This window comes from Helianthus annuus, chromosome 15 (assembly GCF_002127325.2).
Source record: "Helianthus annuus cultivar XRQ/B chromosome 15, HanXRQr2.0-SUNRISE, whole genome shotgun sequence".
In the NCBI taxonomy this organism is placed as follows: domain Eukaryota; kingdom Viridiplantae; phylum Streptophyta; class Magnoliopsida; order Asterales; family Asteraceae; genus Helianthus; species Helianthus annuus.
The window spans coordinates 138489795-138505610 of NC_035447.2; the positions used below are offsets into that span (position 1 = coordinate 138489795).

Sequence of the window (15816 nt, forward strand, 5' to 3'; positions counted from 1 at the left end):
TTTCTAGCTGAATTGAGAGCATTTTGAGAGTGTAAGTGAGTTGGGAAAGTGGAAATGGGAGGTAGGAAGCTTGTTTATATGGTGGTGGATTAGGGTTGAGAGTTTAATGAGGTTTAAAGGTGATTGGGGAAGAAAAATGTGGGAAAAGATGGCCAATCCGTGAAAGGAAAACAACATTCTGTGGATTAAGGGGTTTCATGGGTCCCGATAGATATGGCTTAGGGTATCACGCCCTGTTGCGTCCCATTTTATCAGCCCTATGTTTGATTTATTGCATTTTGGCCCCTTAACTTTGATATGCTTATTATTTTAAGCCATAACTTCCATTTTAGCACATTTTCAAGTATGTAACATGTATGCAACCATAATTTGAGTGTCGTAAATGCATGTATAAGTATTTGCACATATAAAGAGTATTGAAACACGTATTTAAACGACTGATTGTAAGTATAACAAATAAGTATAAAGAACAAATTTCATTATGATCAATTCTCGGATTACAAGGCTGAAAATGAAATACAATTACAAAGAGAAATAAAGTTTTTAAAAATAAAAATAGGGTTACACTTTATAAATAAGGAAAGTACGAAATGTGAAGCGTTACAGTTGAAGATAAGTACGTGGTGGGTGGGTCCCACAAATAAATAAAAAGATTAATGTTTTTCTTGAGTAAGGGCATTTTAGTAATTTTACATGAACTTAACGGCGAAAACTAACGGCCATCCACTCTAGGGACTATCCGAGTAACAACTTGACAAACCACGGGAAACACGGGTGTAATTTCCAAAAGTTTGGGACTAAAGGTGAAATTTCACCAAACCACAGGGACTATGTGGGCATTTTACTCCATGAATTACAAACAATAACTTAAACTTTAGTTTAGGGAAAGAGGTTCCAAGATACTTATTACATTAAGTTTTTGCCTACACTTGCAAGAAGGATGAAAAGAATGAGTACCAAATTAAACTTTAACATAAATAAAGAATGAAAATGTGAATGTTTGGAAAAGGTTAGTACCAAATGGTGCAAAAATGGACATGGCTGAAAAATTGGGAGGGTTGGGCAGGTTTGGGTCACAAGCCAGGATTGGTTCGGGTCAAAATAGATTCAAGTCAAAACGAGTTAGGAGCAAATTGAGTTCGGATCAAAACTGGTTGGGAACAAAATGAATTCAGTTCAGAATGTGTCATTTTAAAAACGCTCATTTGTAAGGATTCATTTTGGTTCCCCACCGTATTCACAAAACGCTCATGTGTCATCTTAAAAACGCTCATTTGTCAAAATGTTAGGAATAAATATTATAATCAGCTTATTTCCATATAAAAGAGCCATACATGTAGATAAATATACTGTACACACGTCTCACTATGCTTCCAACCAGCATGAAGATTCCAAATTTGTCAAAACAAAAAGACAACAATAAAGTAGAAAGCATTTAAAGTCATTACCAGGGATTAACATAAAAAAATCTTTAATTTCGTAATAGAATGTACCTTTTTTTTCATTATGGTCAAACATGGATAATCTTTCTTCAGTAGCAGCACTATTGAGACCTTCTTTGCTGCATCTCAAACTCCAAAACAATACTCCTCATATGGTATACTTTCCTGCAAAAATCACTCAAAATTTTTTACAATAAACCAAAAAATTGATAGACCACGATCCATAATCACAAGTAAACCAATATAGAATGTATTCAAAGGGTTTTTTCATAGATGATCTTACAGTTGTATGTTGACTACAAATTTTTGGTATATGTATCTCAAACAGGAAAAAAAACGATGCTTGATTATCTCTTTTAGCGTAAGAGCAGGACTAAATGACTTATCCCAAGACAAAGGGATATAAAATGGGAATAAATCAACATGTGATTGTCTGATCTTTTTAAGCCAATAAATAAGAAAAGAAAGGATAGAATTAAACACATTAGAGGGATGGTCAGCACCTTGCTTTATATTGATACAAATTCATATGATGAATTAAACATATTAGAGGGATGGCCAGCACCTTAGCCTAGTTAGTGTTTCTTTGCACAGTCCTAGTCCCTGCAGATTACAAAGAAAATGCAAACAAGATTGATATATCAAAATACATGGTTTCCACAGCCCTAATCAGCATCCCTAACATAGATTCAAACCTAAATAATCAATTCAGTATGAAACTTAATCCAAATGCTTTGGAATCACAGTAACCTAACTATCTAATCACATGTAAATCGACATTGCGGAATGCGGTACAATCGATAAATTTGATATGTACACAACCATATGCATAGAATCAGAAATAAATTGTTGGGCATCTTTGGTTACACGATTAAAGGAAGGTAAACCATGTGTTACCATTAAAAAGTATAACCATTGTATTAGACTCTAAATATTAAGAACCATATGCTCTACCAAAACATTATATTCATTATGGATATCTCTAATATGACGAGCCCGAAATTCATAGACATCGGCTTGTTTGGAATCTTGGTAGAACATCTCATCGAAGCTAAACATAAACGATAACTTACAACAAAGGGATTAACATCATCGTCATTGTCAAAGAGATTAGGATATAACATTCAACTAGAGTTCGACTATACCTAAATGGTATTGATATCGATCAAAAGTCCATAGAATGAAATTTGGTCAATTGAGAAATGGATTCGAAATTTTAGATTGCCAAGAATTATAAGCATTAACTAACCTTGAAGATAATCAACTGAACAAAGTTTGTGGTGGCATTCAATTGTGGGAAGAGGAAGAATCAGGGTTTCAAATTGGAAAAAAAGGAAAGCGAAGAGTAGTCATAAAATGAAATGGAGCATCGTGTAACCTGAATTGCAACTCGAAATAATGGGCGGGAAAAAGCAGAATAAGATGGCCTGAGAATATGACAAGTGTTCCACAAAAAGGTTTTATATCTATACTATCTATAATAAGAGAACTTTGGCTGATGTAAATCTGCCTATATGTCAACTCCTAAGCTATGCCATGTGTACATGCTGATGTCATAATTCTGATTTATATATATAAAAATCTATTAATCTAAACAATATATTATACATAATTAAAGGGGGGTAATTTGAATTTTAAAAAGACATGGGGATATGTATTATGCATCCCGCCCAATCTCATCACAAACATCAGATCCAGTTTTCCTTCTTCCCTCTGGCGATTAGGGTTTCTCTTCTCCCTCCATCGAATTCTTTAACCTACAAACTTTGATTTGTCTCTATCGTCGCCCTCAAAACCCTAGCGGCGCGTTTGCATCTTCTTAAACTAATTGACAACGATGATTGCAAACATCAAACATTGATTTCACATCTTCAAGGTACAATTTTTCTTATCTTCCAGTGTTCATCATCCACGTAACAGTCGGCTTTCAACTTGAAATATGTATGTTCATCTTTTGTTTGTTTATTTACAGATCTAGGGTTTTGCATTCAATATTCTTGTGATTCTTATGATGTTTGACACTAATTCTTCAGATTCATGTTAAGCGATTCTAGATCCGTCAGAGAGAAACAATATATCTTGGTTAAAAAGTATGATCTTCATTGAATTCTTCAATATTTCTTTAATTGATTTACTGTTTCTGTTTTTTGTTGTTGTTGTGGTTTTAGGGGTTTTGTTAGGTTTTATAAGTTCTTGACTTAATCGAATGATTTGCAGTATGCATTTTACTTTCTGATAGTTGGAGCTGCAATATGGGCATCTTCATGGGCATGTATTCATAACTTCACACTAACTTTTCAACTTTTAGTAACATTTTCATTCTAATCATTATAATTTTTTAAAAATTTTGCATGAATATGTATTAATTTCTAGAAATATCATGTTGGATGTGGACTGGAGAAAGACAATCAACAAAAATGCGAATCAAATATCTAGAATCGGCATTAAGTCAAGACTATCAGTTCTTTGACACTGAAGTCAGAACATCATATGTTGTATTTGCTATTAACACTGATGCAGTTATAGTTCAAGATGCCATAAGTGAAAAGGTAAAAAAATAATAAAAAAATTTGTTTTCTGATTATGCAAAAACACATAAAAAGATTGTTTTAGTTATGAGTTTTTTATGTGTGGCAGTTGGGAAATTTTATACATTATTTGGCAACATTTGTGTCTGGATTTGTGGTGGGATTCACTGCAGTTTGGCAATTAGCACTTGTGACACTTGCTGTTGTGCCTTTAATTGCTATAATTGGAGATATTCATATGACCACATTGGCTAAATTGTCTTCTAAAAGCCAAGAAGCTCTTTCAGATGCTGCTGGTAACATTGTTGAGCAGGTGAGTTTATTTATTTATAAATATTTTAAGAAATTAGCGATTTTCGTCGGTTTTATGATATGAAATAATCAATTTTTGATCTGGGTATTTCTGAATTTGAGTTAAATTCAAGATTAGAATCAAGCTTCCCCTGTTTTCCTATATGGGTCAAGATAAAAAAATATTTTTTTTTCATTTTTATCAAATGGGTGTCCACTAAATTCAGGAAAAATAAAGAGTAAATTACTTTTTGAGTACCTGTGTTTTAGTGTTTTTAATCAAAGTATGGAAGACAATGATGTTGGTGTTTAGGGTTGGAGAAACGACGATGTGAGCAATGGTCGGAGACGAAGGGGATTCATATCACTCGATTATGTTAGTTTTGATGCTTTTGTAATCGTTCTTTTGGTTTTCACCTCTTCGAAACCCTTTTCAAAATTGTTATTATATTTTGTTTATAGGGTTTTGTATTGGTACACATTGGATATAGGAGCAGCACAAGCGATGAAGAGAATTCCACAAATCAAGTTTGTACAACATCATTCTAAGCCTTTTGGTTTGTATTCTTTTTGATCTTTTCATTTTTTTTTGTTAAGACGTTTGATTTGTTTGTGTTAATGTGTGAATAAGTTGTTTATTGTTAGTTTAGGTTTCCGATTATCATTTTTTTGGATTAGATGTCAGAAAATGTGTTATGTGTTAGGTTAGGGTTAGTGACTTAGGGTTGGAATAAGAGAATCAGATTTGCTGATCTGATTCGGTAAGAATTGATTTGAAGAACAGGATACGTGACCTGAACCGTTTGAAAACTTTTGTTGTATTAGGACCAGCATAACTTGAATACATGTAAATGTTGGATTTACATAAATATGTTATCACAGATATGTTGTTGCTGAATTTACATAAAATGTGGATTTAACCTTTACTATATTCATAGTTGTATTATATATTTTTTGAAAGTATGTGTGTGCATATGTACATATATTGTTTTGTGCAGAACACTACTTTGACCTACTAAAGATCATGAGAAGGCCAACTCAGCAGCTTTAGTTCAAGGTACAAAATGATGGCAAAACAAATTTCTTTGCATCATACAAAGCGATGAGCATTTGGTACTGTACCGGTCATTTTCGGTATCGATACCCATTTTTCGGTACCTTTGATACCGATATTGGTACTTGCTCATCCCTAGTCATAGATAGACTTTGGTTCAATCTTTTAATTTAGTTTCAATGGTATAACACTTACCCACACTTCTTAAATAACATTGTACTAAAATTGTTTATTCTAAAAAGGTTGAGCTTGACTCTGGGTATTAAGGGGCTCTATGTCGTGTTCTTGTGTTGGTCCTCAATAAGAAGGTACAATTTTAATTATTAGTATTGGGTAGAGGTTTAATTTTCAATTTAGGTTATATTTTATTTTATTTTTAGTGGGTATGATAGAAAAAGAGTAACTTATATTTTTCATTCATCTGGCACATGAATAATTATCTCTAATGTGACATAATGGCCTAATTTTAGTAAAATCGTAACATAACTGTAAAAGTTTAAATGATTTAGGCTATTATGTCACCTCGGATAAATTTTACGTAACTTTCGTTACTCTTTTTCTTCAAAGGTACTTTCGTCATTAGATTCCGCATCTACGCCATTTTTTATGGATTTAATATTTATTTTTAACCATCTTATCTTAGTTGAGGGATCAATTTGATTTGTTGGAGCGACAAAGATTTATTTGACTGAATTTCAAGAGTCTCACCGATGCTGATGCTGACACTGACACGGGGATGTCAACTTTAAAAACCAATAACATAAGTTTGATAAAGTATTGCAGCATATACTTAAACAAGTTCTTTTATATTAGATTGTAGATGCGAAAAGTATGTGAGTAAGGAAAAAGCAGCTCGTGGTAGTGGGAGAACTCATTTCACAAAGGGAATCATATGCTCCACAACCTACTGATACACCTTAAGATTCAAAGATTCGACATGAACCAGCGCTCTTAAGAGTTAAGAAGGTAAACCAGAGCCAATGCATGAGTATAAACTAGCCGGAAGAGCTCTTAAAATTCAGTTGTGAGTTTTGCATCTTCTTAAACATTTGCATCTTTTGTCTTATGATTATAACATGAGATATAGCTTTAGGCATGATCTTTGTGCAGAGTAATAACAATGTGTCATGAAAACATGGAAAATTTAATACATAAATGACTATAAAGGCATGTTTTGCATAGTATAACGATCTTTCTTTTTTAACAGCGCCAAACGTATGCATATTGTCTTAAATAAAAGCATTTACATTCTACTAAAGGACATGATAGTGTGGGTCACCAAATGTTAATGCTCAAGAAGACAAGCCAGCTTTTGAAACTGGTCAGAACACCTTCTTTTTCGACTTATGAGGTTTTAAAGTTGTGATAGTAGATCTGATGGAGATAAAAATTAGGCTGGCAACTAAGTAGATCATGAAGGAGATGAAATCTACGGCAGTTGGGTTTTGTAATTGTGGTGTGACTGCTGTTCATGGTTGTAGGAGGTGTTACTCGGAGATCACTGACTGGTTGCTACAAGCATGTTACAACAATGGTATTTGCACGGCCAAGTGGATTAATCTAAAACAAATCCCCGCAGGTACGTAGTTCAAGAAAATATTTTATTTTTCAAGCACGGGTGACCATGGGTTGGTTTAGCTTGGTTATGGGTTAAAAAAGAAAAACTAGATTTGTAATTGTAATGGTCATTAAGGCATTATAATCATATATGATAAAATTTAAACTCAATGAACAGTGTTTACTATTATATTAAAATTAAATTAGATTTAGAATTATTTAGAATTAGAGATGAGCAAATGGTATCGGGTATAGGTACTTGTCTCAAATTTACCAAACCGGTGTATTTTTGGTACCGGTTCTGTACAGTTATTCACCGGTTTTACCAAACGGTGTATTTTTGGTAACGGTATTTTCGGTACCGGTTGGTACCGAGCTCATCAAATCCTGTAGCAACGCATCAATGCAAGTACTTGCACCATTTAGATTACTTTTCATACACACAGTAAGTAAACTGTATTTCGTTTGAATGAGGTTTTATATACACAACAACTTATTTTGCTTTTTTTTTTGTCTTTTTCTGTAATGAATGAATTGTACCATGTAAAATTAACTTGGATATTTAGAATATTGATGAGCAAATCGTATCAAATCCTGTAAACGAACCGGCATCGTATCGGTACCAAATTTACTATACCAAATCATTTTCGTTACCAATTTGGTACCCACCTTTTGGCGTTTTCAGAATCGTTACTTTCGGTTCGACACCGGTCTAGCACCATACCTGTATTTATTGATTTTTACCTTCAAATACCATACCGTATTGTACCGAGCATTTTCGGTGCCGGTACCTAATTTCGATGATTTTCTGGATTGGTACTTTTGCTGCCGTTACTGGTACCGAGTTCATCCATATTTTAACGTGTTAGCACCGTAATAACTGAACTGAGAACAACCGAATTTCCAACGTGTAGGACGTGTGGGTCCTATTATTATATATTATGTTATTTAAAATCGTTTTTTATGACGGAGTGACTATTCTTACCACGTCATTTTATTTATGTTTTGATATTCGGTATCTATTTGCCGTTGCTGACACGCCTTTTATAGTCATTGGGTCCCGCCGCAACGCGCGGGCGGAAAATAACTAGTTTATATAATTAGTATATTTTATAGAGAATTAGATTATCAATGTAGCCTTACAATTGGTGATTAACAATTAAAATGGCAATTATTTTTTTATTTGCTGTATCCTTATTTATTAATTCAATTTTAAAATTGCACATAAATGCTAATTAATGATATTGTTAATGCTAATTTAAACTTTCCAAAAAAACACATTAATTAGTCAAATTAAAACTTTCTGATGGTCAATAAAAAATTGATATAAATATGAAAACTTTTCTTTATCTTATATATCGTTAACTAATTTAATTAATTATATGTCATTTTTAACTTTTTTATATCTTTAACTAATTTAATTAATTATATGCTAATTTTTAACTTTTTTTATTTGAAATATTAACAATCTTTAACTACTTTCCAATTAAAACGAAGAGTTAACTGCCATTTTCGTCCCTGTGGTTTGGTCACTTTGGCCATTTCAGTCCATTTTTCAAAAATGCGCCATTTTCCTCCCCGACGTTCTGGAAATGTGCCATTTCAGTCCAAAAATCATAACCCAGTTAAGGCGGTTTGTAAATAAGGACTGATTGTGTAAATTTGTAACATAAAGGACCATTTAAGTAAAATGTATAAATATTAATATAATTATAAAATATATAATATAAAAACACCACCACCACTAGCCCTGCCACCACCACCACTCCGCTGCCACCACCACCACCGCCACCACCGCCACCACAGCCGCTGCCACCACCACCACCACTGCCCCACAACCACTGCCACCACTCTCTCTCTACTCTCTCTCTCTATGCTCTGCAATCACCACCACCACCACCATCACCTTTACCTCTCTACTCCGGTGACCGGAGTAAATCTGACCATCTTTCCGACACCCCACACCCCCACGAACCAAACTAACCACACACCCCTCCACATCTCACAGATCAGACGAGAGAGGGAGAAAGTCGGAGAGAGAGAGAGAGAGAGAGAGAGAGAGAGAGAGAGAGAAGGAGGCGGGAGAGAGAACAGGCGACGGTGGGGGTGCCGTTTTTCCAGTGAGTTGCAGGCGGCGGCAGTGGTGATGAAGGTCTGATGATGATGATGATGATGAAGATCACGATGATGATGATGAAGGTCGATGATGATCGATGATGATGATGATGATAACAGATGATGACGATGATGACGTTGATGGTGGTGGCGGTGGTGGCAGTGGCTGTGGTGGCGATGGTGGCTGTGGTGGCGGTGGTGGTGGTGGCAGTGGCTGTGGTGGCGGTGGTGGCTGTGGTGGCGGTGGTGGTGGTGGCGGTGATGGTGGTGGCAGGGCTAGTGGTGGTGTTGTTTTTATATTATATATTTTATAATTATATTAATATTTATACATTTTACTTAAATGGTCCTTTATGTTACAAATTTACACAATCAGTCCTTATTTACAAACCGACTTAACTGGGTTATGATTTTTGGACTGAAATGGCACCTTTCCAGAACGTCGGGGAGGAAAATGGCGCATTTTTTAAAAATGGACTGAAATGGCCTAAGTGACCAAACCACAGGGACGAAAATGGCAGTTAACTCTAAAACGAATGTTTTCCCTTTAAAAATCTACTCATCCAATTCAAACTTCATAAATACTTTGTCATATACTGAAAACTCTCTTTTTATATAATAAAAACTCTTTTTTTCTAAGAAAAACATACATATAAGGTTGAGTTGTGTTAAAAAGAAAAATGATATAGCCTAAAGATTGTAAAAAGGAAAAGAACACATGGTATCTTAATTTTTTAGGCATGTTTCCGAGCTTTTTTTGTGTTAACATGGTATTAGATTTGTTTCTTTTTTAACATGGTGTTAGCGTATAACACCATACCTAAAAAATTAAGACATCATATGTTAATTTCTTTTTAACACTTTTTAGGCTATCCTAAACCTATATTATATTTTTTAGGCATGAGGTTGGGATCACCAATACACATCCTAAACCCGCCCAGGCCACTTGGTTGCCATTTCTATTTAGGACTTAGAAGAGCACCGTTGATTTGGACTTAGACATTAATTATTAGTACATGATACATATAAGAGAATAAGAGATGGGTCTATTGAAGGCTAGCCTATCAACTAATAGATATACATGTGAATATTAGGAAAATATGCACATCTTATTAGTCAACCTGTTTTTTTATATACTTTTTGTGAACATATCTTTCACTGGGAGTTTACTTACCTTGTGATGTAATTTAACGTTTGTCTTTTAATTTGCAGATGTATAGTGATGGTCGTAGCAAGAAATTCTAGATGGCTCTGAGAAAGAGTAACTGTTGTTTATCTGAAGACACCTTAATTCTTAATAAAAGTAAAAAATATTTTATACTTCAATGCATTTTAATTATATTTTCACTTTGTCAATAAGTAATTTATGTAATGTGTTACTTTGTATTTATATTATTTATACACTTTGTGATAATGTAGATTAAATTTTCCGACCCGCGAAGTTCGCGGGTGATAAGCTATGCCACATGTATATGCTGATGTCATAATTTCGTTTTTTATTAAGATAAATTACTGATGTTAGTAGATCTGATGGGGGTTTGATGTAATGTTGTTTTTGGTGTAATATTGTGTGGTTTTTTGGTGTACTTTGTATGAATGTTGGGTTAACTGTTTTTTCCCAGTTTTGATGACTAATAGATTTGTTAGCATTTAAAAAAAATAACCATATATTTTATGGCTGACTAATAACTTCTAAATTTCTTTAAAGAGTAGTAAGTTACCAAAATGTATATGTGAAATTTAATAATTTCTTCATTCCCCTATTTAATTGGTATATTGGGAACAAATAATGTTTCCTGTGTTAATTATGTTTCTCTTGTGTCTATACTTAATCAGCCGACAAGTTTAATGTATACTTAACTAAAATGCGAATGTGAATTCATCAGGTATTTGTCCACATAATATTTTACATATAAACATAGACAAAAACTTTTATCATTATAGTTATTATAATACTAACACATACTGTCTTTAACATTATTTTATAAAGATGTGTAACTATAGACAAAAATTTAAATGATATATTATAATTTGTTTTTTAGTATTTGATTTCGATCGTTACTAACCTACCCGTGTGGTTACACGGGTCCTACAACTAGTATTATATATAGAAGAATAGAAGAATATAGAAGATAGAAGATTTAAAGAATAGCATTCACATCCAACCCACTAAAATCTGTGAGTGTAGTTTTTATAATATAAAGAGTATAAAAAGTGGTTGTGAGTGGAGGAGAGGGAAAATGTTATTATTCATCTTTATATTTGAGGGGACACTGTTCACCCCTATAATTTTTTAATATATTTTGAAAGTGCTTGTGAGTGGAGGAGAGAGAAAATGTAATGATAAAGGTATAAAAGAATATTATTTAATTGAAAATGAGAGAGAAGATGTAGGGTATGTTTGGCATGGAGCTTTTAGGAATTTGTAGCTTTAAGCTTTTAAGAAAAAACTCCTACTCAATAAAAAGTCTTGTTTGGTTGAAGGGGCTTTAAGCTTTTAGGTTAGGAGCTTGAAGCTTTTGGTTGAACGCTACTAGTAGTAGCGTTTAGAAGGAGCAACAAGCTTTCAGGGAAAAAATGACTATTTTAACCTCTAAAAATAGGAACTTTTTAATGCACAAACATTCTAATTTTTTTAGTTATGTCCATTTTGGTCATTTTATACATTTTATTAAAAGCTTCAGCTACTCTACCAAACACCAAATATATCTAAAAAGCTACAGCTATTAGCTACCAGCTTCCAGCCACCAGCTACCAACTTTTAGCTCACAGCCACCAGCTACTTTTGCCAAACATATCCGTAGTGTTTTTTAGTGTAATTTAGAGTGAAAAAAAATGATGGAATGGATGTGAATGCTGTAAGTTATATATGGCCAACTAAGACTATAACCATTGGTGACTTTCTTCCAACCTAGATTGTCCAAATAAATTAAAGAAAAAGAAAAATTCTATTTTTCTTCACAACCTGGTTGCCCAATCAACCCAAGGTTGCAAGAGGTTGCACATGCTCTTTTACCACTTGTCACAATTGGATTGGTTCCATCACTTAATTTTCTTTTTTGTATTTTATTTTCTAACTACCAATTCCCCCAATAATTTTATTATTCAAATAATTTTTAATATTTAAACTGAATAACGAAACTAAATACACCGTATTTCCTAAAATAAATTTCTGAACATTAAGATATAAATTTTATTAAAAACGGAGTTCGTTTGAAAACATATATTTTCCAGTATATTATATATATTGATTGTTTAACTTTTTAATTTTTATATTAAAAATAAGTAACTTTTATATGTTTTTTAAAAAATAACTGTTTTAATTATTATTTACATTTATTTCATAAAAATTTAGGTTGGGTTGAGTTGTGAATGTGTGTTAAAAATTGAGTTAGGTTGGGTTCTGTATGTGGAAGAGAGAGAAATTAGTTTTTTATTAAAGGTTGGGTTAAGTTGGGTTGTGAATATGGATAGTTAAAGAGACTTGCAACTTGTGCATGGGCCCGGGTATCACGGACTCTTATCATTTCATCATGGACGCTTTCATGTTTGTTGACTTTTTCATGGGAGGTCGGATGGTCCGTGGCTCGTGATAGCAAGAAAATAATGCTAGTTGGCCCAGTCGGCCCAATGAATCATTCATTTTCTATATTTGGAGTGGACAATATATAACTTACTGATTATGTATTTGTTTTTTTTTCTTAGAGCCAATATCACGTGAAGTTATAACACGTAGGTGTGTTTATGTTTATTTTAACGGCTACTGCAGCTGGTTTCAAAAACATTTGCTAACTCCTTCAAGGTGAGAACAAGTTCTTAAATCCCAGAGTGTGTTAATATAGAAGTATAAGATTAACATAAACTAGCTTTTATTAATTACCAACAATACTAATATTTCAAAACTTTAGTTGATATATATGCTAATGTGACACTTGACAGAGGTATATGTCTTTGAGATGGGTTGTTACAGGTTCAAACCTAGAGTATTGATGTAATAGAGTAAGAGTAACATTTATCATCGATAGGTTAAAAAAAACTAAAAATATCTCATTTTGTTTTGAACAATACATGTAATTTGTTTAAAAAAAAATCGTGAAATAATTGTTTAAGTGATACACAAAACAATGTTTAATTATTTTTAAATATACCAATTGTATTTAACTTATCACACAAAATAATGTTTAATTATCCGATATCAGTTGTATTTGACTGGATCATGAAATGCAAACATCTTTTTTTACTAATCATAGCAATCTTTTTATTATTAATATAATAATAATTTATCTTAGAGTTGTATAACCATTATAATAAAAAAAAAATTTATGGTTTTATTTGTTTCTAGTTATTTTCAAAAATTTATGATGGTTATGGTCTTATGTAAAATTCAATATTGTTTATCCAAATAGTTCGTTCAATTTGGGCTAAGCTTTTTTTATATTATTAAGCCGGGAATGCTTTTAGTCCAGAAAGGTTTTTGGGTTGAAGCTTAATAACCCAATTCTAGTTCGTTTGATATATCTTTTTATTCCGATGAATCTGGATTAATTGTTTTAGTGTTATAGAATACATTTCTTTCACTAGAAACCAATGGAATTTCAAAATGACAATATTTTGATATGAATCTGAAATAACTTTTAGTGTTATAGAATACATTTCTCCACTAGAAACCAATGGAATTTGAAAATGACAATATTTTGATATGAAAATGATTTCAATTCAAATAAAAAATGTGTTGCAGAACGATTTATAAAATAAATGATATTGTTTCATTCCTCATTAAATTAAGAGTGCTTCTAAAGTCCACTGTTTTTCAACACTACGAGTGAAAGGGAAAATGTAAAGACTATCATTAAAGCATGCCAAGCGAGATTTACTATATCCATATGAATTATGTCATTTATCTCTATGATATAATTATTCCATTGCCCACTAATAATATAAGAATTAATGGTTTAGAGTCAAAAAGGGATTCTCGCGGATTTATAAATCATTAGTTTGAAACTAGAACTTTATTTAGAACGGGAAATACAAAAGTGAACATGAAACGAACGATCGAAGGAAAGGGCGGCGGCTACAACGGAGGAAGCATGCCGCCTTATCTAGGGTTTTACTTAATCAACGACCGATTTGGTAATTTGTGTATGCGACCCAGCGGTGATGGTAGATAGTCTAGGCTAATTTTAAGATATTGAGTTGATTTTTGATAAAGGGCTTACACTAATAAACCTTGATAACAATATAGTCCGATTGGAAGAGATTATGTACAAGACAATCTTAGCGTGCGAAGTGTAGAAGACAACCTGAAGGTGATGCATGTCCATTTTAATTAAAGGGAGGAATGGTATTTTATGATCTTTTCTCGCGTGACCTGCTTCGCCCCCAATTTCCAAACGACTATAACTTTTTTCACACGATAATATTTCAGAAAACATAAAAAATACACCGCATTTCATTCTCTTTATTTTAAGTAGACTATTGCTATAGTTTTCTTAAGTTTAAAAAAAAATATTTTACAAGCTAGAAAGTTACGTGATTGTGTAAAGTGACGTTATTATGTTCCGGTACGTAATTACGTACCATATGTGCAAGCAGTAACAAATGCTCAATGTGACCCCACATCTATGTACCATATGTAACAAGTGTAATGTCACGTGATTATGTATCAATACGTAATTACGTTACTATCTTTTTTTTATTATATAATGTTTTTTACTAAAGCTATGCTTATTACGTGATTATACATTAAATATAATGAGAACTTAATTGTTTTTATGCTATAACGTGATTAGATCTGTAATATAAGTCGTTACATGGTTATAAATGTGGTGTTATATTGAGCATTTGTTACTGCTTGCACAGATGGTATGTGATTCTAGATTTAGGCACACATTGAATATCCGGTACGTGATTTAGGTATTCTTTAACTATTTGATACGTGACTATAGATGTAGTGTTAGATTGAGAATTTGTTACTGCTTGCACATATGATACGTGATTTAGGTATTCATTGATTATGTTCCAGTATATAATTACGTATTGGAACATAATCACATAACGTTACAAATCATGTAACTTTATAGCTTGTAAAATAAAAAAATAAACATTAAGAATACTATAACAATACCCAACTCAAATTAAAGAAAATGAAATACCCGTTAATATGATATAATGTTTTTAAAAAATATTTTAACTTATGAAAAAGTTTTAGCTATTGAAAATCATTAGATAAATGGGTTTATGAGTCAGCAATATTGGATTTTCTTGTTTTGCCTTTTACTCCACTTGTTTCCCTTGTTTCTAGTTAAGTGAATTACAAATTTGGGGGCAACATAATCTCAACTATTTTTTTTGTTTGAACGGCAAATTTGGATCACTGACGGACCACTAGAGTATCATCGTGCCACCAGGGGAACCACCCGATTATATCCATCTGCACTAGGCTATAATGACTAAACACCAATTCAGGAGGAAACCCAAGAAATCTGGGAAAAACCCCCTTTGTGAGAATAGAACCCATGACCTAATGATCATAAGTTTTGTCCCACCTCCAAGACGCCACTAGGCTATAATGCCATGGACAACTTAATCTCAACTATTGATCTTGCAAATCGATGACCCAGCCTGTCTTTTACGTTTTATACGCTAAGATTATCTTGTACGATAACTTTGCACGTAGACCAACAGAAAATATATATTTAGTATATTAAATAAAAATAAACATAAATAAAAAAGCTTGTTTACAATTGCTAACACGATAAATAAAATTTAAAGTCAAACTTGTTTATTAAAATAGTTTTATACAATCGATTCGAACTTTTAGGTCGCTCTA

At 32.7% G+C, this 15816-nt stretch overlaps 1 long non-coding RNA gene across 6 annotated transcripts; it reads left to right on the top strand.

Moving 5' to 3' along the window:
* Window positions 1-3123: 3123 nt before the first annotated feature.
* On the top strand, window positions 3124-10313 carry LOC110910644. 6 transcript variants are annotated; one of them, XR_004880681.1, is made up of 13 exons: window positions 3124-3383; window positions 3476-3532; window positions 3660-3714; window positions 3816-3991; window positions 4080-4283; window positions 4575-4637; window positions 4724-4818; window positions 5260-5318; window positions 5558-5623; window positions 5959-6339; window positions 6523-6636; window positions 6710-6894; window positions 10200-10313. It is a non-coding gene; the product is annotated as an uncharacterized LOC110910644 (long non-coding RNA). The 6 variants fall into 6 exon arrangements; XR_002576356.2 differs by having other exon boundaries at window positions 3124-3318; window positions 3415-3532; XR_004880680.1 differs by having other exon boundaries at window positions 3124-3318; window positions 3415-3532; window positions 6797-6894.
* The last annotated feature ends 5503 nt before the right edge of the window (window positions 10314-15816 follow it).